The 23,974-nt window shown below is 38.1% G+C and overlaps 1 non-coding gene and 1 pseudogene across 1 annotated transcript; both read right to left on the bottom strand.

Moving 5' to 3' along the window:
* Positions 1-3,759: 3,759 nt before the first annotated feature.
* On the bottom strand, positions 3,760-4,782 carry LOC109381951 (heterogeneous nuclear ribonucleoprotein D-like pseudogene; annotated as a pseudogene).
* A 1,266-nt stretch (positions 4,783-6,048) lies between these two features.
* On the bottom strand, positions 6,049-6,122 carry TRNAI-GAU (transfer RNA isoleucine (anticodon GAU)). The gene has a single exon. It is a non-coding gene; the product is annotated as a tRNA-Ile (tRNA).
* Positions 6,123-23,974: the final 17,852 nt, after the last annotated feature.

A 23,974-nucleotide genomic window follows, 5' to 3' on the forward strand; every position in this document is an offset into this window, starting at 1 on the left:
TGGAAAAACACAATGTTCCCCTTCCCCAATTCCCCAACACTGTTCCCTTCCCCAATTCCCCAATAAAATCTTAAAAAAAAAAGAGATACCTCTGAGAGATCCCTTCCCCCATCGGCCATGAAAAGATAGTCAGCTATGAACCAGGAAGCTGGTGCCAGACACCAAATCTGCTGGCACCTTGATCTTGGCTTCCCATTTAGTTATCTCCATGGTTCTCATATCTGGCTTACCATTAGAATCCACCTGAGAAGCTTTACAAACTAGATTCTTGGTTCCAAGTCATACCTACTGAATCAAATTTTCCAGGAGTAGTGGAGTGCAGAAAATTTTTTCCAGTGCCTTCTATGGGATTCTTATGACAAGCCAGTTCTGAGAAGCCATGGATTTAGACTAAAGCCAATCAAATTTCATGAGCTTTTATCTCTAAGTATATTCAGAAATAGAAATTCCACTAGGTCCATTGGTAATGTGTATTTGGAATTAATTTCAATGTCATGACATGATTTTAAATGTCTTTTTCCTGCAAAACAAAACTGTAGGCCCCAGTTTGACTCACCTTAGAAACTGTCATCCAGCTTTGCTCTTTTTATCAGCTATTCAAAATATTAAAGAGTTATATTTAATTATCCCCCAGGTACGTTTTGTCTATAATAACCCAGCCTCTTAAAATCTTTCTTATCGGTCCTACTTTCTAAGACTTTAATGGCTTCTGCTCTTCTTCTCAGGAATCTAGCTTCTCCAAATATGGAGATGTAGCTACCAACAGCATGCAAACTCTGAGAAATATGAAGTTTAATAATAACTAGTCTTGATAGAATATCCATTTCTAATGTCAGGAAATTAAACTTGGCTGTTTCAGTTTTTGTCAACCATTAGGGCAGATAATTATTACTACATAAGCATTTCTACAGTAAATCCACACCTTATGAAAACATAAATGAAAATAAGACCCAGCCATTATCTTCTCAAGAAGAGTAACAAACCCTTTTGAACTTAGACTCACATCTTTTTTTTAATAGCATTTAAACACACACAGATATATAAATACATGCATAGTTGTCTGAGGGTTAATTGTACCACTGTGATCAAAAACAGTTGATTTAACATAATTCTGACAACATTGGTTTAACCTAATTTCTAACAACTAAAATAAGATCAAAATAAGACCTTTGAACTAATTACTAGCCCCCTCACAAAGAAAAATAATGAATTTAAGCTAATTAGCTTAAATTATCTAATATGTTGAAATCTGAACTAACCCCTACTTTTTTCCTACTGAATTTTTTCAAAACCTAAATCAACAAATGAACCAGCTGGAACTGGAAAAAATAAACTTATATAGTTTCTAAAACGGAAATATCAAGACAGACCAAAACTGAAATATCAAAACATCTGCCACACTGATTCTGAACTGCCTTTATTCTAAAACTTTATTTAGTTGAATTCCTTAGTTCAAACAGCCAAACGTGGATATAGCTATATTTTGTCTGGTTCAATAGACAAGTTGATTCTCAGGGGCAGCAGGAACAGAAACTCTTAAAAATCACCTAGCTTCACCTAGTTAACTCTGGTAAATTAAAGCCAATTCCTCCTAAATACTTTGTTGAATGAATCTGTACGTTTTTTCCTTTGTCTTAAAAACATCCAGACATATACATGATTTTAACTGCAAAGACTATTGCATAACACCATTTAGTTTATGAATTTTCTTGCTATTTTTCCGGGGATTCTCTTTTACTTGGTGGTAGGCAACACAGCATACCTATTTTATAGTTTTCTAGTAAGAAAACATTATGTGGAACAATATTTAAATAAACTCAGTTGATTGATCCCCAGATATTTGCAGGCTGAGTTCAGTGTAATATACTTTGTCCCAAAGGGCAGTAAGCATAAAAATTTCCATTACAAGACTAGAGTGTGTGTGTGTGTGTGTATGTGTCTAACACCTGATTACAGTCATTTTAACTTTTCAAAGCAGTTTCACATCTATTATTCCACTTAATGTCCATATTTTTAAAAAAGTGTGTACGTTATATATTTAAAATTCCCCCATCAAAGCAACGCAACTTAGATTTTTAAATAACAAACTTTTGCTACTAAAACTGAAAAGAATTACTTCATGCTTTATGTTGCCGTCTCCTGTTTCTTTCTCTTGTTTATAATGGTGTATATACTTGGCATTTTTGTCCATGTCATCATTTAATGTTTGTTTTTAAGTTCCTACTACATACAAGAGCCCTTGCTAGATGCTAAGGAGAATACAAAAAAAGAGTAAAATATTTTTTGGCTTCAGGGTATCTGCATTCCAATAAGGAAAGTAAATACATACTATTTTTTCTAAGTAAAATTGACATTCCTTGCATTTTAAATTTAGTCCCACTAGAATCTTGTCTTCATGTCTGTCTTTCCTGCTTGACAATGAATCACCTGAAGGCAGAGATTGAGTCTCATTGATTTTCCAATTCTAGCATGGAGCTCAGTGTTGGGCATGTGCTAGATGGTTGGTGTTTTATGTCACTCCGTTTTCAATCCTTTAATTTCTCCTTATTGCCTTAAAGATAAAAGTCAACCCCTCAGCATGTGAGGTAGGCCCTTTGTGATTTAGGTCTGCACTGTCCTGTGTAATAGCCACTGCCACATATATTGAGCTCTTGAAATGTAACTAGTCTGAACTGAGATGTTCTTAAATGTGAAATACACATTAGATTTTGATGACCTAGTGTAAAAGCAATGATGCAAAAGGTCTAATTAATAATTATCTCGATTACATGTTGAGGTGACATTTTGGTTATATTAGTTTATGAAAATGAATTTCATCTTTGTTTTTTAAAAAATGTGGTTAGTAGGAAATTTTAAATTATATATATAGTTCACATTTATGACTCCTATATTTGTTGAGAGATGCTCAAGCCACCTGCCCACCTCCTTTCCCTTATTTTCCACATGCGCTTTGTTTTTACCCTGAAAAGTCTCTTTGCTGTCTTCCAAAAGTGCATGCTAAATTCCTGCCACAGTACCTTTGCACGTCTGTCTGGCATACATGCTCTCCTTAGCAGTCCATTGGTAAAGGCTAACCCATTGCACTCTATGTCAAGCCACTCCCTCCCAAGACCTATTTTAGACACCCTGTGTCTGTAACATCACATCATCCTTCACAAAGCTTTACCTAGGACTCACCACACTCTATTGTATTTCTTGGCTTACTTCTGCCTCTTTTAAGACTGGTACTGATTCTGAGTCTCCTGCATTGAACTGTTTCTGGCTTAGAATAACTCTTAATTTTTGTTGAAGGAATGCAAATGTTTGTTGGATGAATAGCAAATCCAAAGGGAAACTCGAAGTTTGTTTTTTTTTCTCTGAATTTGGATGATAGCTTTAACCCAAACACACCACCCTAGACTCCCACCCCTCAAAAAAAGTCCATACTGGACCAAAAATTCTCCCACTCTGTTCACCAAATAAACAAAGCACCAACCTAAAATAAAAGCCACTACAGTCTCATATAGAATAATAAACATTTATTTTTGAGAAAAGGTTAACTTTTATTTTAACTGCAAAGTTTCAACTCCTTGTGCTATCTTGTCGCTCCAATGTTAGAAAGTCATGGGAATAAAACTGGTCCAACTGGAAAATGTTCAACTGGAAACTACTGAAGAAGAAACAGTGATAACGTCTTTCAAAACAGTCATTTCTTAACAGTAACACAACTTTTCATTCTAGGACACAGTGGTCCTGCAGGGATGGCTTCATCCTTCGTCTTCAGTAAAGTTGGTAAATTTGGACACAAGTACCAAAGGGAGCCACTGGGTTTATCTGTCCATTGCAATAAGTAAACGGAGTTCCAATCGGATGGGCTCCATAGTTATATCCAAGAAAATACTGCCCGCTGTAGGGATTAAACACTCGCTGGTTAGTGTAGACATTGTAGTAGCTGACATAGCTTCCAGCAGGAAAAGCAAAGCCTTGGTTGCAGGCTGCATACGGAGCAGGAGGAACAGGAGGAACAGGAACAAGCGCTGTAGAAGGCCTCTCGCCACCTCCATCCGCCCCACAAACATTTTGGTCGACTCTGCCAGCATCTGGGTTTGCGGGCAACTCGCCGTCTTCCCCGGCGTTCCCTTCCTCGTTCCCTTCCTCGTTCCCTTCCTCGGAAACGGGAGCAGCTGTTTCGGTCAGCATTTGCAGCCTCGGATTTTCATTACGGTATGCAAGTTTCACTTCACACCGCGCGGCGCCGATGTAATGGTACTTGTTTTCTAACACACTCCTCGCTGCGGTTTCCTCAGTATATGAGATAAAGCAGAAAGCTCGTCTTTTATTTGTATTTGGATACACGGGAAACTCAATATTGGTAATCACGCCAAATGTCCCAAAGTATGCTCTGATTTTTTCTTCAGGCATTCGAGGGTTCACCCCACCCACAAAAACCTTTTTGGGACGGAACTTCGATGCTGTGTTGTTAGCTCTTCTAAGCCCGATTGCCTTGCCACACACTCTGTGCTCTTTCACTTGGAGCACCTTTTCAACAGCGGCATTATCTTTGAAAAGCACAAACCCAAAACCTCTGGGTATTCCAGTGCTTGGGTGGATTTTAACAATAAAATCGAGGATCTCGCCAAATTGAGACAAGTATTCAAGAAGAGCTTGCTTACTGATATAGGAGATACCGCCGATGAACATTTTATTGGCAACCGGCTGGTTCTTGCTGATATCGATTTTGAAGCCCTCAGGGAGCAGGTTCGGATCATTGCGTTCGCTCATGCTGGAGCAGGCAGCGTCCATTGTGCGAACGAGCGGCAAGATGGCGCCTGTCTTCACGCCTGAGCCTCAACAGTCAGCAAGGGGGGTTATGGGAATTGGCGGCAGAGGTGATGGGATAGCGTCACAATAAACGTGATGATGTAAAGCCATGATAATGGCACCACGGACGTGAGTGGTTTGAATTCTGAAATGGGCAGTGAGGAGAGTTCCTGGTTTTGCCAAAGCTCTAGTTGCCCCACAGAAGTTGGTTTGCTTCTGGGCGTGTTTTGTTTGTTTGTTTGTTTTTGTTTTGCACCTTTAAGGCATCTGTCCCTGAAAAGGAAAGTTTGACGTGAGTACCAGCAACTCCTAGTCTTGTTCTCTTCAGGTTGTAGCACTTTCAAGTTTTGTTAAACTCGTTTGTTCATTCAAGACGGACCTTGCCTGTCTAAATAGCCACCTAATCATTTAGGTAACTTTTGCATTCCATTGGTGTGTTTCGGGGCAGGGATGGAAAATGAGGTGAGGGAGGTAGATTACAGGGAAAGCACGTTTCTGTGCTGAAGGGGTGAAAGTAACATTTTAAAAAATAGCTATGTTGAACTAAGTTGTAGATTACAAAGAAAGCATGTTCCTATGCTAAAGGGGTCTAAAGTAATATTTTTTAAAAATAATAACCATGTTGAGATATAATTTACATACCATATAATTCATCCTTCTAAAGTTTTTCATGTATTTACAGAGTTGTCTGATTGCTACAATCTAATTACCACCATCGAATTTTAGAAACGGTTTGTCCCCCCAAAAGAAATTCTGTACCCCATTAATCAGTCACTCCTCATTTCCCCCTCAACCCTCCCAGATCATACAATCTGTGGCCTTTTGTGTCTGACTTATTTCACTTAGCCCAATGTTTTCAATATTCATCCTTGTCGTGGCATGTTTCAGTATTTCATTCATTTTTACAGCCGAATAATATTCCATTGCATGGATATAGCACATTTTGCTTGTCCATTTCTCTAAAACAATATTTGAAAGCATTGATGTTGTTATATTTTTATACATCTGTTTATAGTTAAAATAAGTATAAGGAATTTTTCTGTCAGTTATTTGCATTTCAGGCACCATCAGTCAGTGCAGATAGGATTTGTCAGAACTGTCCAGATTATTGAGATGGTATTTAATATTAACTTAACCTCTCCTTGAATCTGAAAACCAAAGTGTCAAATTTTCTTTTTTCTTTTCTTTTTTTTCTCCCCCCCCCTCTCTCTTTCTTTCTTTCTTTAATAAGGAGAGCACAGCTCACAGTGGCCCATGTGGGGATCGAACCAGCAACCTTGGTGTTATCAGCACCACACTCTAACCAACTGAGCTAACAGGCCACCCCAAGGGTCAAATTTTCAATGCTCAATTTGGCTGCTTTCACCTTGGGTCATTATCTATACAATATAATCTAGTAATTTGTGTTTGTCTCTTTCCTTCAAATACAGTTGACCCTTGAACCACTGGGGTTTGAACTGGGTGAGTTTACTTATTATGTGGATCTTTTTCAAACCTGTACATTTCAAACGTCCATTGTTCAGCGGTCAACCAGCAGTTGGGAATCTGCATATGGGAATGGAGGAGTTAAGTTATGCAAAGATTTTGAACTATGTGGGCAGTGAGCATCTCTAAACCTCCCGCCCTGCCGCCCCCCCCCCATGTTCAGGAGTCAACTGTATTAGCTTTTGTGGGGAAGGGCTTTTTAATTCCTCCACAGCACCTCCCCATGGGCTCCGTATATACTAGCACTCAATGAATTTCCGCAATTACTCATTTCTAAAACAAAAATCCTGTTGATAATAATGCCTGCTTATTCTGTCAGCAAACATGTACTCACCATCATTTGGAGATAAATAAAAGGGAACTGCATTTTTTTTTTTTAGCTGAGCCATCCTGCCACCTGTTGGCAGCTCAGCGGCTGCTCAGCTCGGGCTGGACTCGAACCGCTGTTGCTCAGAGCTCAAACTCTTGAGCGAGCTCTTAACCAACTGAGCCACTCGGCCGGCCCGGGAACTGCATTTTTTTAAAAAACCTCAATGAAATTAAACTATAGGGAAAATAAATCATTTCACAACAAAGGTAAAACTAAAACCTTTAGGAAAAAAGTCCCTGGCTCACACTTTAATTATAAGCTGTTTGAAGCCTCAACTGCTCCCACCTTTTAGATGCTGTTCCACATCCTCAAGCCCTTGTTCATTCTGAACATTCTTCCCCAAATGCCTTTGTTTTCTCCTCAGCCAAACACTCCGTTCCCATTCCATCTGCCCAACTCTTATAGACGTTTCTAACAGACTCCCCTCTATGAACCTGTCACACCGTCTTAGACATTTTTGTCAAGAAGCTTACAAATGTGTTGGTCATGGACAGGCACAGTGGCATACTTACAGGCCTCAACACATGGTATAATACGTATAATATTTGGCACATTAAAAAAAAGAACTCATTCAATGCTTGTTGAAATAAACTAAGCAGTGGACTTCTGAGGGCCACAATTTTTAAAATCCTTCATCTAACTGGCCTCTGGGAGGATAAACCTGTTGCAGGTTACTTCCTAATGTCTTATTGCACAATTTTGGAGCTCTGACCTATCTTTTCTATGGAAGAAACTGCAAGTTTGAAATTTCCTTATGTCTGGGTCACTTGTAAACCAACTGAGATAACCACAGAGTAGCCAGAGCTCCTTTCAGCTTCTACTTTCACTAGAATGAAAATCTAAGGGAAATTACACCCTGTGTGCGTTTCTAAACTAATGAGGCACCTTGATGGCTAGTTATTTACCTGTGGCTATTTTTAGGCCATGGCTGACATCATATTTTTGACCCCTGTGTGGGCTGTTTAGCTTTATTCAGTTACTTGGCTGCAAGTTGCACCTATCACCCCAGTCCTCGGCCTTGCAAATGCCTGCTCCTGATTGCAAGGGGCTGCTGGGTCTGGAAATGTCAGTGAATCAGTGAAAAGATTATCCTCACTTCTGGATACACTATTCAAAGCATTTCACCTTCTGATTTTGGGTAAATAGTGTCATCTTGATACATGAGAGACAACTGCATTGTTACTGTAAATACTTTTGAGGCGGTAAAAAGGAACATTTTTAAAAAGATTGTATCTACTCCTGGTCCCCTAATGAAAAGAATTACTCTCATTGAGGTACTCTCCTCCCACACACATGCTCTGTGATCTTCAGTGGTCTGAAATGTTTCAGAATAATTCCTTTCCACTGTAATGTCTGAAGAAATTAAAACCTATGCTATTTAGCTTTCGTTTTCCATGGCAATGATCTCACACAACTTAATATATTTTAGGTACTGAAATACTGCCATCAGATTCCTAATGTTAACTTTCCTTATGGAACAGTGCAGTAACAATAATTCTGACTAGTAATTTATTCTTATTCCATGTTGACTCAAAATACATATATTATAGAATTGGAGCAACTGGAGATTTCTTTGTTGAGACATGAATAAGTGAATGAATGTTAGGTACCTGGTTACCAAAGGTATTTTGCAAATGTGGAATGCCTGTAGAAATAAACACTGTAAATCAAAGAATAAATGGCACAGAAGCTAGGGATATAATATAAGGATTTGCTGCTCGTGGGTAGATGGACCACGTGCTGTAATACATGCAGGCTATCATAATTTTTGTATTGTAGGGAACATGGGATGCCAATTTGGGTTTGTTTTACTGTGATCTAGATCATGCCTGCAATATTTATAGCTCTTAATTTGATCGCCCCTTAGACATTGGTATCTCATTTATAATTGTTGGAGAATAGGGGATAAGATGAAGGATGACATATGCCTTTAGAATTAATCTGCCTCTCTTATCATAGGACTCAACCTTGGCAGAAAGATGCGGAGGGACTCATAAATCAGAAAGGTAGCCTGGATGTATCCTGATTTGATATGCTGGCATAGACCTGTCTCTGTGGTAATATGTTCTTTAATGCTCTGTTGAACCTGTTCTCTTTAGTGAAATGAAAATGCATGTGTTTGACATACTTGATCTAGTTGGTTGTTTGATAAAATGAAATTTCCTTTATTCTTTTTGCTCTTCATTTTCCATTGAAACTGCCAGTGCCCATTACTTAAATTAAGTTGCGACTGCTTGCAGATAGTTTGAAAAATGATCATTTAGGAAATTCTGTTCTCCACTAACTGTGAGTGTATCCAAATAGTGATCTAACTGAATGTAGTACATTGGAAATAGATTAAAAATTAATTTGACATAAAAAGTTTTTAACAGCTGAATCCAGCTGCTGGACTTCTGCCTAGATGAGGCTCATTTAAAAAACCTTTCTTTTTTTTTTCCATCTGCAAAGAAGCCAAATGTGCCTGATTGTAGGAAGACCACACACACTTGGCAGTTTCAAGAACTGCTTGACAAGACAGGCGTTAGGTATTAAAACATGCATTTCTCTTGGGAATACTGCTTAAAATAGGCAATTCAATTATGCTAATCTCAGACTCACTTTAAAGGTTTAAATAAAAGAAGAAGGGTTAGCACAAAGGAAGACTCATTCTCTTCCTTCACTCTGCACTGAACAATGTGTGGTAAAGGAAAGGCTATTGGGATTATTCTTTGTCCCTCCCTCTTTACAGTGTTGCCACTGTGTACTCTAAAGGCTTCCTGCTGGTTTCGGTAGGCTCTACCACAGAAAGAATGGGAACCCATTTCCCAAGCACCTAAGCATAGCCTGGAGAATACTGGAACAACAGTGTGACCTTGTATTTCCCTTTTTCCTTTGAAGGGAGCCAACATTTTTGCCACCCTGAAGCTGTCTTTTGAGATCTTGACTTTAAACTATTTACTAAGAAACAAGGCTCCGAAAGAAATTTTGATGCTCCCCCTAGAATCCTGTATCAGGAAGGGAGCCTTGGCTTAATCACCTTCATAATTTTCAACCTAACATTAGTCAGGAAGATGCCAAGCCTGTTGGCTAGATAGCCCGTGTGTCCCATTGTTTCTGAGTTGCCCAGTAAGAATTTTCTTGCCATGTATATTCCATTCTACCTCAACTATCTGTAAATTACCCATTCTCACTTCTGAAATCTAATACTCTGTCCCTCACTTTTTCCTTTGGCCAAAAATGTCTTACATACCCATTGATGCCTCAGTGTCTTTGGAATTTTCATACTTATGTGAAATCCCCATGCATGTGTACTAAAATTTTTACTTTCTCCTGCATATCTGTTATATGTTATTTGAATTAATTCGACCAGTTAGAACTAAAGGAGTAGGGGGACCATTTCTCTGACCATGACACCCTCTTCATCTCCTAATTAGCTAGTGTCATGGCAAAGAATTGGGGGTGTCATATGGATGAACAAATAAAAAGACAAATTCCAAAACTGACTTTTTTTTTTTTTGCATGCAGGTCAGAGTTCTCTACACCTGTTGAGTTCAATTAAAATTCATAAAGTTTGTAGCTTATTTTGTTGTTTTTCCGTCATTTAGTTATTTATTTTTGTGACTAACTTTTGGTAGAGGGAAAAGGACTCTTAACTGCCAACTCATTTTCTTTTCTTTATAATAGCAATTAGTTGCATAGGATTTTTAAAAAGATTTTTATGAAAAATATAGCTAACATACAACATGATATCACTTTCAGGTGTACACCATAGTTATTCAACATTTACATACCTCAAGAAGTGACCACCATAAGTCCAGCAACCATGTGACACTGTACCATGTTATTACAATATTATTGACTATATTCCCTATCCTGTACATTATATCCCCATGACTTATTTGTTTTATACCTGGAAATATGGCCCTCTTATTCCCCTTCACCTTTTCCTCCCCTGTTTAATTTTGCATTTACAGTTAACATTCAGTATTATTTTATATTAATTTCAGGTGTACAGCATAGTGCTTAGACATTTGTATAATTTAAGAAGTGATTCCCCTGACTAATCTAGTACCCACCTGGCACTATACATAGCTATTACCATATTATTGACTATATTCCCTATGCTTTACTTTACATCCCCATGACTATTTTGTAACTGTCAATTTGTACTTCTTAATCCCTTCACCTGTTTCACCCTATCCCCCAACCCCCTTCCCATCTATCACCCTGATAAGTCTAGTACCCATCTGAAACCATATATAGTTATTTCAATGTTATTGACTCTATTCCTTATGCTATACCCTATATCCCCATGACTAATTTGTAACAACCAATTTGTACTTCTTAATCCCTTCCCCTTTCTCACCCAGTCCCCGCAAACCCCCTTCCATCTGGCAATTATCAAAATGTTCTCTGTATCTATGAGTGTGTTTCTGTTTTGTTTGTTTGTTTATTTTGTTCTTTAGATTCCACATATAAACAAAATCACATTGCATCTGTCTTTCTCTGTCTGACATACTCCATTGAGCACAATACCCTCCAGGTCCACCCATGCAGCCTCAGATGGCAAGATCCCATTCCCTTCCATGGCCAAGGAATATTCCATTGTATATATGTGCCAACTCCTCTTTATCCATTCATCTATTGATGGAGACCCAGGTTGCCTCCACATCTTGGCCATTGTAAACAATGCTGCAATGAACATATGGATGTATATGTCCCTGCAATGTAGCACTTTGGGTTTCTTCGGATAAATACCCAGAAGTGCGATTACTGGGCCCTTCTTTGTCTCTTGTTACAACCTTTGTTTTAAAGTCTGTTTTGTTTGGTATAAGTATTGCCACCCCACCTTTTTTTTTCCCATTTCCATTTTCATAAACTAACTTTTTCCATTCCTTTACTTTCAGTATGTGTGTCTTTTCAATTTGAAGTGATTCTTTTGTAGAAAGCATATGTAAAGATTTTGCTTTCTTATCCATTCAGCCCTCCTATGTCTTTTGAATGGAGCATTGAATCCATTTATATTAAAAGTAAGTGTTGATGGATGTATAGCTATTGCCATTGTATTATTCATACTTTTGAGGGATTTTTTTCATCTTGAAGTCCCTCTAACATTCCTTGTAATACAGGTTTGTTGGTGATGAACTCCTTTAGCTTATTCTTGTCTGGGAAGCTCTTTATCTGTACTTCGATTTTAAAAGACAGCCTTGCTGTGTAGAGTAGTCTTAGTTGTAGATTCTTGCTTTTTTGTCATTTTGAATATTTCTTGCCAATCCCTTCTGGCCTGCAAAGTTCCTGTTGAGAAACCAGGTGATCGTCTTATGGGAGCTCCCTTATAAGTTACTAGTTGCCTTTCCCTTGCTGCTTTTAGGATTCTCTTTGTCTTTAACCTTTGCCATTTTAATTATAATATGTCTTTGTGTGGGCCTGTTTGGGTTCATCTTGTTTGGGACTCTCTGAACTTCCTGGGCTTGTATGTCTATTTCATTTGCCAGGTTAGGAAAGTTTTCAGTCATTATTCCTTCAAATGGGTTCTCAATACCTTGCTTTCTCCCTTCTTGTTCTGGTACCCCTATGATGCAAATGTTGTTATGCTTGATGTTGTCCCAGAGGTCTCTTAAACTATCCTCATTTTTTATTAATCTTTTTCCCTCTTGCTTTTCCAATCAGGTGTTTTATGCTACCTTGTCTTTCAAATTGTTGATTCAATTCTCTTCTTCATCTAATCTGCTGGTGATTCCTTCTAGTGCATTCTTCATTTCAGTTATTGTATTTTTCACTTCTGACTGGTTCTTTTTTGTGGTTTCTATGTCCTTTTTTATGCTTGCTGTTTCTTTGTTGAAGTTCTCACTAAGTTCCTTGAGCATCCTTATCACCAGTGTTTTGAACACTGTCTCTGGTAGGTTGCCTGCCTCCATTTTCTTTAGTTCTTTTTCTGGAGTTTTCTCCTGTTCTTTCATTTGGGATGTATTTCTTTGTTGCCTCATTTTGACTGACTTTCTGTGTTTGTTTCTATGTATTAGGTAGATCTGCTATGTCTTGCAGGCTTGCCAGTTGGCCTTATGTAGCAGGTTCCCTGTGGGACCTGTGGGACCAAGTGGCAGAATCTCCCTGGTCACCTGTGCTAAGTGCTCCAGGAGTGTCCCTTGTGTGGGTTGTATGTGCCCTCCTGTTATATTTGAGCCTTGATTGCTATTGGCACGTCAGTGAGTGGAATTGACCCCCAGGCTGACTAGCTGTGGGGTTTGGCCTCTTGCACAGCTTATGGGCTGCTGTACAAGGGGCTTACCACACAGAGCAGGATTCCCCCTAGCAGGCTCTGGTGCCTGTTGAGGCCACCCTTTGGGTATGCCATTTATGGGGCTAATTGGGCCGTGATCTGCTGTGGTGAAGTCAAATTCCAAGTATGTTGGCTCTGGGACGTCTTAGGAGGGACTCTGGTGCAGGCCCAGATCAGCCACTGCCTGTGACCGGTCAGGGACTACTTGGTAGGAGCTATAAAGTGACCCACAGTTTTCACTGCTTTTTTATGGACCTTGAGGCATGTGGGAGAGGCCACATGGTGAACTAAGGATGGCTGTCAGCAGTACCAGGCCTGGGGTAGCTCTGCAAAAAGCCAGGACACACCAACGCCTGCTGCTGGTTGCTGGCTCCTGTAAGGTTTAGCTGCTGATAAAGCCTCGTGAGGTGTAGAGTTAGATGTGGCAGGGTCTCAGTGAGTCACCAGGGTGGACCAAGCAGAGCTCACCAGACCAAGTCATTTTTTGATTTGGCCATGGGCTTGGGGGTGCACTCACCACAGGAAAGATGGCACCTGCCTGCTGGCTACACAGGAGGAGAACGCCACACAAGAAAAATGGGGACTATCTTCCAGCCCTCACCCACAGCCACACACCTCAGTCTGCTTCCCGTTTGTCTCTAAGATCCCCTGAATCACTGTCCCTCCACTGGAGCCCAGGGTGAGTGCCCACAAGTGAGTTAATGTGGGCCCTTTAAGAGGACATCTGGGTTTCCTGCAGCCTTGGATCCCACCCAGATGGTCAGAATCCCCACTGTTTTACACAGCCAGGTGTTGTGGGGGCTCCTCCCCCCAACACCAGTACTCTGGGTTGGGGGACTTGGTGTGGAGCTGGCATCACTTTCTCCTTCTTGGGGAACCTCTGTGACTGAGATATTCCTCCCAGTTTTCATCTGCCGCATGGAGGTTTGGGGCCAGCCCATTTTGTGTCTCTACCCCTCCGACCAGTCTTGACGTGGCTTTTTCTTTTTTTATCCTCTGTTATAAAACTTCTGTTCAGCTAGATTTCAGATGGTTCTCCATGTTGATCTCTCTATAATTTAGTTGTAATTTTGAAGTATTCACAGGATGAGGCAAGCACAGCGTTTACCTACTCCATCAGCTTGGATTCAGATTTTTTCTTGAATTACTGGAATCTATATTGCTTATACATGAATTTGTAAGTGTCATTAAGGTAACTGTGCTTGCATATGAATCATACAAATGTAGAGCTTAGATATTGTTGTACAGACGTAAATATGAATAGATATTAAGAGAAACTCATACACTATAGAGAAGTCAGTGAATAAAATGCTCATTGAAGATTTACAAAGAAGGTCTGATTACTTTATTCATATCCTATTTAATGTGAACTTCTTTTTAGTTATTTTTGCTGGGTCCAGGAAACATGTATATTTTATCTATTCAAACTCTGGATCTTTAGCCTAAGAAATACTGTACTGAGTATAGGTTTTATTTTTGCAGTACTTTTTTTTGCTCACAATTTTTCACATATCTCCTCTAGATATAAATATGCTGACCGGTAATTTCCAGTTGTGATTATTTTATGAGCATAATTTCTGACTTTATAAAGGAGAACATGTTTTAAAATCTAAACATAGAATCCTTGTAGCCATATCAATCCCACTCCAATTATAGCCCACAGAGAAAGATAAAGCTGATCACACAAAGAACAGTTACAGAGTTAGAGAATTACAGAGGTTTGTGCAAAGCACAGAAAAGATTCAAGTATACAATCAATACCAACTGGGGTGGTATTGAGAATATTCTGGCAGAGATTAACAAAGGAAGGCTAATGCTGCTCCAATGAAATACTTGGCTCGGGTACTAAGACAAGAGATGTCTTAGGTAACACCTAGAACTGGAGGAATGAGAGATTAAGAAAACAAATACAAATTTAAAAGGATGTTTTCTGGACCAAAACAGAAAGATGAAGATGAACATTGTGGCTGTTGATGAGAAATATATATGGTGAATCAGTATTCGGTTATAAATTAATTTGAGGCTTTTCCCTGTTTCCATTGGCAATGATTTATTTCTGGCTGGAACTATTGTCTTCATTAAGTGATACTGAGTCAACAATGCAAATACAAAGCGTTTATGCCGTCCAGTTTTTTTGCTTTTTTCGTTGACTTGTTCATGCAACTGGCAGGCTTTAGAATTCTGAACAGTACAGTTCCCAATACTTCTATGAATGTGGGGAGCAATAATCCTTATCTTGCATTTTTTTTTCCGTCTGCCAATATCTACTTCATCCTTTCACCAAGTGGATTTTTGGCCTGCAGTCAACTATACAAACTTGTTTTGTTCTTTTAATATCTTGTAATCAAGGCTTCATTATTTTACCCTGACAGTTTAATATCCAAATTAGCTGTGCCTTCTCTCTGTAGATATTGTTCCCCAATAAGTTGTCTATTCTACCTTTAATATCCATTCCTAGGTTTTTCAGAGACAGAGCTTAAGGAAGAGTGTAGCACTTATATAAATTTAGTGTTTTCAAGCATTCAGCCAACATGAAATGAGCGTCAGACAGAGAAGGGGGATATCAGTATCTCAGGCAGAGAAAACAGTAAGCACAAAAACTTAGATTTGTTTTAAGGGCAACAGTGGGGTAGCTGGTATACTGTTTACATGGAGACATATCATAGGAAGTGAGGTTGGAAATTTGGGCCCTTTTTTGCTATGCAACAAACATTATTGAACCCTTTTACATGCCAGGCACTGTATTAGGATTTCTGGATACAAGGGTGAATAGAGTAGTTTATGAACTAACATTGGGATGTTGATATGCCTGTAAACACAAGCTTCGTTGTAATGTAAATACAGTATCCTTGTATCCATATCAATCCCACTCCAATTATAACCCACAGAGAAAGATAAAGCTGATCACAGAAAGAACAGTTGTAGAGTTAGAGAATTACAGAGGTTTGTGCAAAGCACAGAAAAGATTCAAGTATACAATCAATACCAACTGTGTTTACAAAGGTAAACACAGGTTGTTCTGGGGGTAGAAGTTTCAGGTGTAGCCTGGAGGCAGGAAAGTGTAAGATGTCCCACACAATAAAGGGAAAAGCCACAGGAGGCCAACACTAAAAGCCCTGAGATACTCCAGCATTTAAGGGACCAGGGAGCTTTTCACAGTCTGTGGAGTTTATGGCAACTTAGAGTTCAAATCTGTTATTTGGTCTTTAGAATGATTGGGAAAGTACTTCTTTGAAAATTCAGAAAAAAACTATAGAGTCACTATATTTAGTTGGTTTCCCCAATAGGCATTTGCATAATAACCTTGGTGTATCTTTGTGACCACATATGAGTCAGCCAAAAATGTATCAGCTTATTTGAATTAGTAGTCATTTATTTAAATATAAGACGTATCTAAATACAGGACATCAAAAGCAGAAGTAATAAAGGAAAATTACTGTATATTAGACTTCATCAAAATTAAAACTTTTGCATTTCAAGACACCATTGAGAAAGTGAAAACGAAAGCCACAAACTGGGAGAAAAGATTTTCAAATCGTGTAACACTCATTACTGAGCTTGAATTAAAAATATATAAGGAGGAGAACATCCAAGATGGAAGAGTAGATAAACGCTGTGCCTGCTGCCTCCCAGGATCACATCAAAATTACAACTGAATTATATAGAACAATCAATTTCAAGAATCATCTGAAGACTAACTGAACAGAACCCCTATAACCAAGAAAATAAAGAAGAATCCACATTGAGACTGGTAGGGGAGGGTGGAAATGCAAAATAGGCTGACCCAAAGCCACAGGTACTGGTTTGACACTGAGAGGGACACCTCGGTGGTGGTGTTAGATGGGTAGGAGACTTGTTGTGGTTATCACTTGGGAGGTGTATACATGTCTAATCACTATGTTGTTTTTGTATACCTGAAACTAATAAGTAAATAAGAAATATTTATAGCTCAATTATAAGAAAACAAGTAACCCAACTAAAAAATAAGGGAAAGATACGAATAGAGATTTCAGCAAAGATATAAAAATAGTCAATAAGTACATGAAAAGGTTGATAATATCATTAGTCACTAGGGAAATGAAAATTAAAACCATAATCACATACTTCTTCAAACCCACTTGAGGGACTATAATAAAAATTGACAATCTTAAGTGTTGGTGAGGATTGTGGAGAAACAACCTTCATACATAATAATGGGAATGTAAAATGTCCAGCTGCTTTAGAAGACAGTTTGGCTGCCTCTTTAAAAGCTAAACATTTTACAATATGACCGAGCAAATTTACCTCAATGAGCTGTCAAGAGAAATTACCTATGTCTTGTACATGAATGTTTATGGCCGTATTATTCATCATAGCTCAAAAGTGGAAAGAGTAAAATGTTTATCAAATTGTGAATGTGTAAAGAAACTTAGCATATCCATATAATGTGTAAATAAACTTAGCATATCCTGAAAAAAATGATGATACTGCTACTTGAGTGAATCTTGAAAACATTATGAGAAGTCAGATGTAAATGATCACATATTGTATGATGCCATGCTCATGAAATATCCAGAAAATGGAAATCTATAGAAAATAGAATACATTGCTGTTCGTGACTGGACGTGGAAACGGAGTGACTGCAAGTGAGCATGAGGAATTTGGGGGGCATGTTGCAATGTTCTGGAATCAGATTATGTGATGGTTGCATAACTCTATAAACTTAGTAAAGTCATTAAATTATACACTTAAGTGGCTTTAAGGCATGTTAATTATACCTGTTAAAAACAAAAAATCAGTTATAAAACATTCCAGGGCCCTCCACATGAAAATATCATAAATGAGAATTAAATAGTTGATTATATTGAAGTGGTTATAAAAATAGATATTGAAGTGTGAGATAGTCATTATAGAAAAGTTAACTGAACATTAGACAGTCTAAACTTAAAATTGAATTCCTGGTATTCTGGAATTAGCTATTGTTTTTGAGCCTCCTGAATTGTATTTCCATTTTTGTGCATACTACTTTACTTCAGATTTTTCTTCGTGCTTTTGTGTTTGTAACCCTAGAAATGTTAAAGGAAGATTTTAACATCAGTAAATGTTAAAAAGCAAACCTTTGACTTTATAATAAGGGAATTTTGATCACATTTTCATAACCTATTTGAAAGATTTTATATATAAATAGACATATACATACACGGTTTGATTTCAGATGCATGGAATTCCTGAAAATTCTCTAGACTATCTTAGAAAACAGCTCCAAATATCTGAAGTTCGATCTATGTTGGAGTAGCAAATCTGTGTTGTTTGTTGAGATGCAGCATCCATGTTCTGGAATGTTTCCTTGTGCAACTGGAAGGGTGCAATGGAAATTTGTGTTGCAATTCATGTGAAGCTTTAAAATACTTCATCTTTATGTATACTATGAGTGGAGTAGTTGGCTTTTTTAAAAAAACAACTTGTGCACTATGTAGTACATACAGAAAAATATACAGTACCCGTATTGTAAGTATATAAGCTCCATTTTTGAGAAACTGAACAACTGATTTTTTAATTACAATTCTCAGGTGAATTTGGAACTATTCAGTAAGCACTGAAGAAGCCTAATAATGTAAGTATTGCAAAGTCATTTTGATGTTTTGTTACTCTGAGGACTATTTGCTCTTTAACCACCTTAATGTCAGTCAGGTTCAGTGCTCTTCTGAAATGGAGGTTCTGAGTCAGCCCATAGTGGAGGCATATTTCCCTTACTTCATTATATCATTTTTGTTTTACTGGATTTTGATCACAAGAGTGAACCCAGCAGCAGTAAAATCCTCTTAGAGGGTTTTGTGAACGCTTAAAGGTTTTTTCTGAGGATATAGAAAACTATTTTTCTCACACAGTTATAAGTTCAGAAATCACCACCTATGGCAATAGAAACAAGAAACAAACCCCTTAGTTTAGTTTTCTATTAACAGAGCAAAGCATGTAAAAAAAAATGCCTGAATTGGATGCCAGATAATTTATTGAATTCCCGCTTCTTCTCATTTTGTTTTCTGAGGTTCAGTAGTAAACCTGAAGCTTCACAAGAGAGAAACCTTTCAGCTTCCCAATGTCTCATTCTAAAGAGGTGAGTAGAATTCAGAAGAAGAGCTGATTTTTCTTCATTTTAAGGGAGAAGGGAGAATTTCCTAGGATCAGGTTTCTATCTTGGTCTGTTAGAGTTAGATGTCTGCTAGTTTCATCTGTATTCCAAGAGAATCTTTGAAAAAATATACACATAGTGGATAGTCTAGAAATGTGTGCGCGCACACACACACACTACAGGGGTGACAAAAAATGTGTACAAGTGGACACTTTGGTCATCGTTGCTTAAACAATAGTTCGCCGTAATCAGAAGTGTCTGGATGCTGATGGTCACCACTTTGAGCACCTCTTGTAATTTCAGAAGTCAAACATGACATGTATTCATCTTTTGTTATTGGTATATATTGAGTATTACAATTTTAATAGTTTTTTCCTTTCTTAAAATGTGTATACATTTTTTGGCACCCTCTGTATAGATATATAGATACAGATATTTTATAGTTGTATATAGTTCTTTTTATAATTATATATGTATATATGTCCATTTATATGTATACATGTACATACTATATACATATATATGTACATATGTACACATGCATACTCATAAATATAGATAGATAGATAGATAGATAGTTATTGGTGATAAAACACGTTTCAGAGATTGAGGCAGTGTTTTATAAAACAAGCCAGTGTTTACAATGATGATCAAACAGTGGAGCCATAAAATAGCCAAACTGTGGATTCTAATATCTAGTCACAATCTGGATTCTAGAAGCTGAGAGTTAAGATAATTGTTAATTGTAAGATCCTACTTTAAACATGTTTTGATTCAGAAAAGGTAGTATGGAAAAGTGTTAAGGTAAAGACTTTATAGTTTAGTGTTTTTAGAGAAATTTAGTTGGTTTTATTTTTTCAATAAAATTTCTTATTTTATAATAGTTGATTTATAGAAAAGTCACAAAGATAGTAGAGTTCCCAGATACCCAACATGACGTTCCACCCTGTAAGATGTTAACATCTTAAAGTACTGTGTTAACATTTGTCACAAGTAAGGAACCAACATCTGTACATTACTATTAACTAAACCCCACAGTTTATTGAGGTTTCACTAGTTTTCTCCTAATGTCTTTTTTCTATTACATTTATTTGTCATGTCTTTTAGTTCCTCTGGGCTGTGACAGTTTCTCAGACTTCTTTTGTTTTTGATAACCTTGACAGTTTTGAGGAGTCCTGGTTAGGTATTTTGTGAAATATCCCTCAATTTGGATGTTTCTGATGTCTTTCTCATGGTTAGACTGGTGTTATGGTCTCTTCTGAGGAAAACAACACAGGAGAAGTGCCACTGTCATCACACTTCAGAGCACAGGTACATGCAGCCAGCATGATTTGTCACTGATGACCCACTTGATCACCTGGTGCAGGTAGTGGTTGCTAGGTTATGACAACATAAAGCTACCTTTCCCCCCTTCCATACTCCACTCTTTCATGGTTTAGTCATTTTAAAAGTACGTTCTTTATGAAGTGGTTTTAGAATGACATTTTAATTTCATCTTTTCTCTAAGAATAATATCTTTTTCTGATCTAGCCAAAAATATCTAACCATTTACTGAATCAGTTTTGTGTGTGAGGTTTTAGTAGTGCTTGTCTCTTAAAAAAAGTCAATACAATTATAAATTTATTAATTCTCAACATGAATAATTGTATGCCATGTGATTATTTCTTTTCACGATATAGCAACATATGGTTATAAATTTACTCATTCTTTAAAGTTACTATGCCTGGACTTGGTATTTTGGCTATAATTGCTAGGTCTAGGATGAACTCTTTTGGCCCTAGAAGGTACTGAATGGCAGTACTACTGCTGTTCCTCCCGAATGATATAGGACTGGAAGGTGATCCCGGGGATAATAGCAGGTCTCTTGTGTATGTAGTGCCTCTTTCCAGGTGACTCACTAGAATTATCTCAATCCAATCCATCTTTCCGGAATCCCCACAATGGCCCAAGCAGCTAGATGTGCTTCTCTAAATTAATGTCAGGGTGATGAGTTGACTTATTAATATAAATAATAATGATGATTTTACTGCCGGTGGGTGCACTGTTGTGCTTACTCCAAGGCACATATGCAGAGAACTTGTAATGTGTTACTGTCAGAAATACAGGCCCACCAGAATTGCTAAATTCATTCTTTTTTTAAAAAAAGATTTTATTGGGGAATTGTGGGAGGGGAACAGACAAGTTGCTGTCCTTTTTGTTCTTCAGTCAAGTTGTGGAGGATATCGCTTCATTGGCCCATGTTGGTATTTTCATTGCGCTCTTCCTGGGTGAGGCAGATCGGTCGCTGGCTACTGGACAGCCACTCAAAGTGGCTCTTGTCAGCTCATGCCGGCTGCCAGCGACTCATGGCAGCCCAGCTCCAGGTCGAGCTGTTGTTCACCATCTTAGCTGTAGAGGTCGCAGCATCACTGGCCCTAATGTGGGATCTGAACCAGGGCCCTGCTGCTCAGAGCTGGTGTCCTAAGCCAGCTCTTAACCAACGCGCCACTCAGCCGGCCCTAAATGCATTGTTAACCTACCAAATAAATCTTTCAAATGACCGAATATAGTGTGTAGGATTTAAGTATTTTCTCTGCTTTTCTGGGATGTGATGCTAATACAAGAATCACTCAAGATTTTGAAATTGCAAGACTTCACTTAGATTGACAGTTTTTTACTGAACCTGGGTTTGGCTGGTGAGGCCTTTATTTTAACTATTTTAAACACCTTTGTAATATTTTGCTTCTGCCTGTTAATGCAAGACGAGCGCTCACTTACTGCAGCCTGGCCTGTTAAAGCCAGGGTTAGGTAGCATGAGGCAATAAGAATAACAACAGCCAGCAGAGGACAGATAGGGGATGAGGCAGAGGCCCACTAGTGACTGCTCCTGAAATCAGTTTTCTGGCTTTTTAAAAATGGGTGTCGATGTGTACTCTGGTATTTTTAGGGGCATCAGCCATAGCTTTGACTTGAATGCATTTCTCCTTTTTTAAACTCTGCTCAGACGCAAGTAATCGATATTGTAGTTTTGGTGAAAAAATCCTTTTTGACAAAAGCTCCAAGATTGATTACCTAGATCAATACCATTTTTAAGAACAATTCATCAAGATTGTATTTAAACAGAGACCATGATGCATTTTAACTGTTCATATTACAAACCTTTCCCCCCTCCTCTCTTCCTTGTGGATTATGTTTTTCCCCCAACAGAACAGTCGATTTCATAGTGGAGTAGAATGTCATAGTCTCCCAGGGGTTAAAGTAAGATAACAGTTCTTCCAGGGTGTTGTCTTCTCCTCTCCCCAGTTCTCCTCACAGCACTTTGTTGTTCCTAATTTGCAAATAAACCCCTTATTGTTCCCACAATACTGAAGTTGTGGAATCTTATGTTTTCTTGGTCTTATAAAAATTGAGAACACACATCCTGGAAGAAAATGGAAGACAAAGAAATGTGGAGCATCGCTGCAATCAGGCTCTTAAACGTTTCAATCAGCAGCCACTCTAGGGTAGGTGTAATTGTCGTGGTAATTCAGGCAAAAGCACATTTTTGGCCTGAATGACTTTGGTAATTGTGGCTGTGTGGATCCAGGTTAGTGGAGGATAAAAACTCTCCTTGTATGTCAGTGTGTACTTCTAAAAATCATAACAATGAGAAACAGTGACTAGCCATTACTGAAGCTCAAAATTGGGTAATGTAGTCATTTCCCCCCCCCCCACATCTTTAAGAATTAAATAATTATCCATCTGCCCAGAATGCAAAACTAACCTGAGAGCACAGAGGTGAGAATGGTCTTCCAGACCATTTTTTTCTGTAGTATTACTGAAAATATGAGGAAAATGAAAGATGGAAGGGGACAAACTGGGCTAAATATAAGATGTGTAAGAGCTATCAATTGGTAGCTTTAACATTGCTTCAAACTCTCATTGTGATAGGGACATTTGAGACTCCGTTAACGGCTTAAAGAAGATCTGGAATAATCCCATCGGGTTTGCCTTGGAATTCAGGTATCATTTTCAAAGCTCTTTCTGTATGTCCTTTCTCAGTTTGCCTTTAGATTGTGTTATATGCTGTGCCAAATGGGCCAAGAGAGGCTGTATGAAAACTAAAGATTCAAGTAACTCAGGCCAAGCAAAGGTAAATTGCATACTGATTTAGGATGATAAAAAACCAAAAATATGTTTGATGCATGCGTTTCCATTTGCAAGAGATTCACTACAAAAGAATTATAAATTCCAGGTAAAAATACTATGTAAGTCAGTTTCAAAAAGCATCACTGAAATTGAGGTTGAGGTGACTGTAGAATGCATTCTGAGTTGGTATAGTACTAAGCTTCAAAAGTAATCCTCTAGTAACTTGGAATGTTCTACATGTCCTCTGTTGAGAAGTTATTTAGAAGTGAGTCTTAGAAGATTTTTCTGGAATGCATGTTTACTGATGGCAATTCTGCTTTCCATGGAGGCGAAAGCCATTCTGCTTTGTTTTTACTTTACCCACCTTCAGTTAACGAAAAAGTAAGTGATGTGCCCAGGCCATTCATCTGTTCTAGGGCTATCTCCCATTTATACATGAGAGCACAAGTAGCTCACCTGTGTTTTACACCTGAATTGAGTATATTTTAGCAGGAAGGAAGCCGGGCCATAGGTGGCCTTTGCAATGTCACTGTGTTTCACGTAGTTCATCCATTCTCACTTTACAGCCCATCTTCTCTGTCCTTGTGCATTAGCAGCTCACTCAGCAAGGGAGGCTTTTCAGTAGTGTTCTTCAGAATATTTTGTTTCTTAAAAGGAATTATCATTTTTCCCCAGAAGCATTTAAAAAGAGTAGAAAATGCCACAAGTAAGTAAACTTATGTTGTATCTTTACCTATAACATTTTGTATTTGAGGTCCAAAATATTTTGAGATATATGGATTTTGAGTCTTAATGGAACAAAAGACAGTCTTCTAGAATCTAGGACACTGTTTCTCAAGACTTT

Source organism: Hipposideros armiger, unplaced genomic scaffold (genome assembly GCF_001890085.2).
Source record: "Hipposideros armiger isolate ML-2016 unplaced genomic scaffold, ASM189008v1 scaffold_56, whole genome shotgun sequence".
Classification (NCBI taxonomy): domain Eukaryota; kingdom Metazoa; phylum Chordata; class Mammalia; order Chiroptera; family Hipposideridae; genus Hipposideros; species Hipposideros armiger.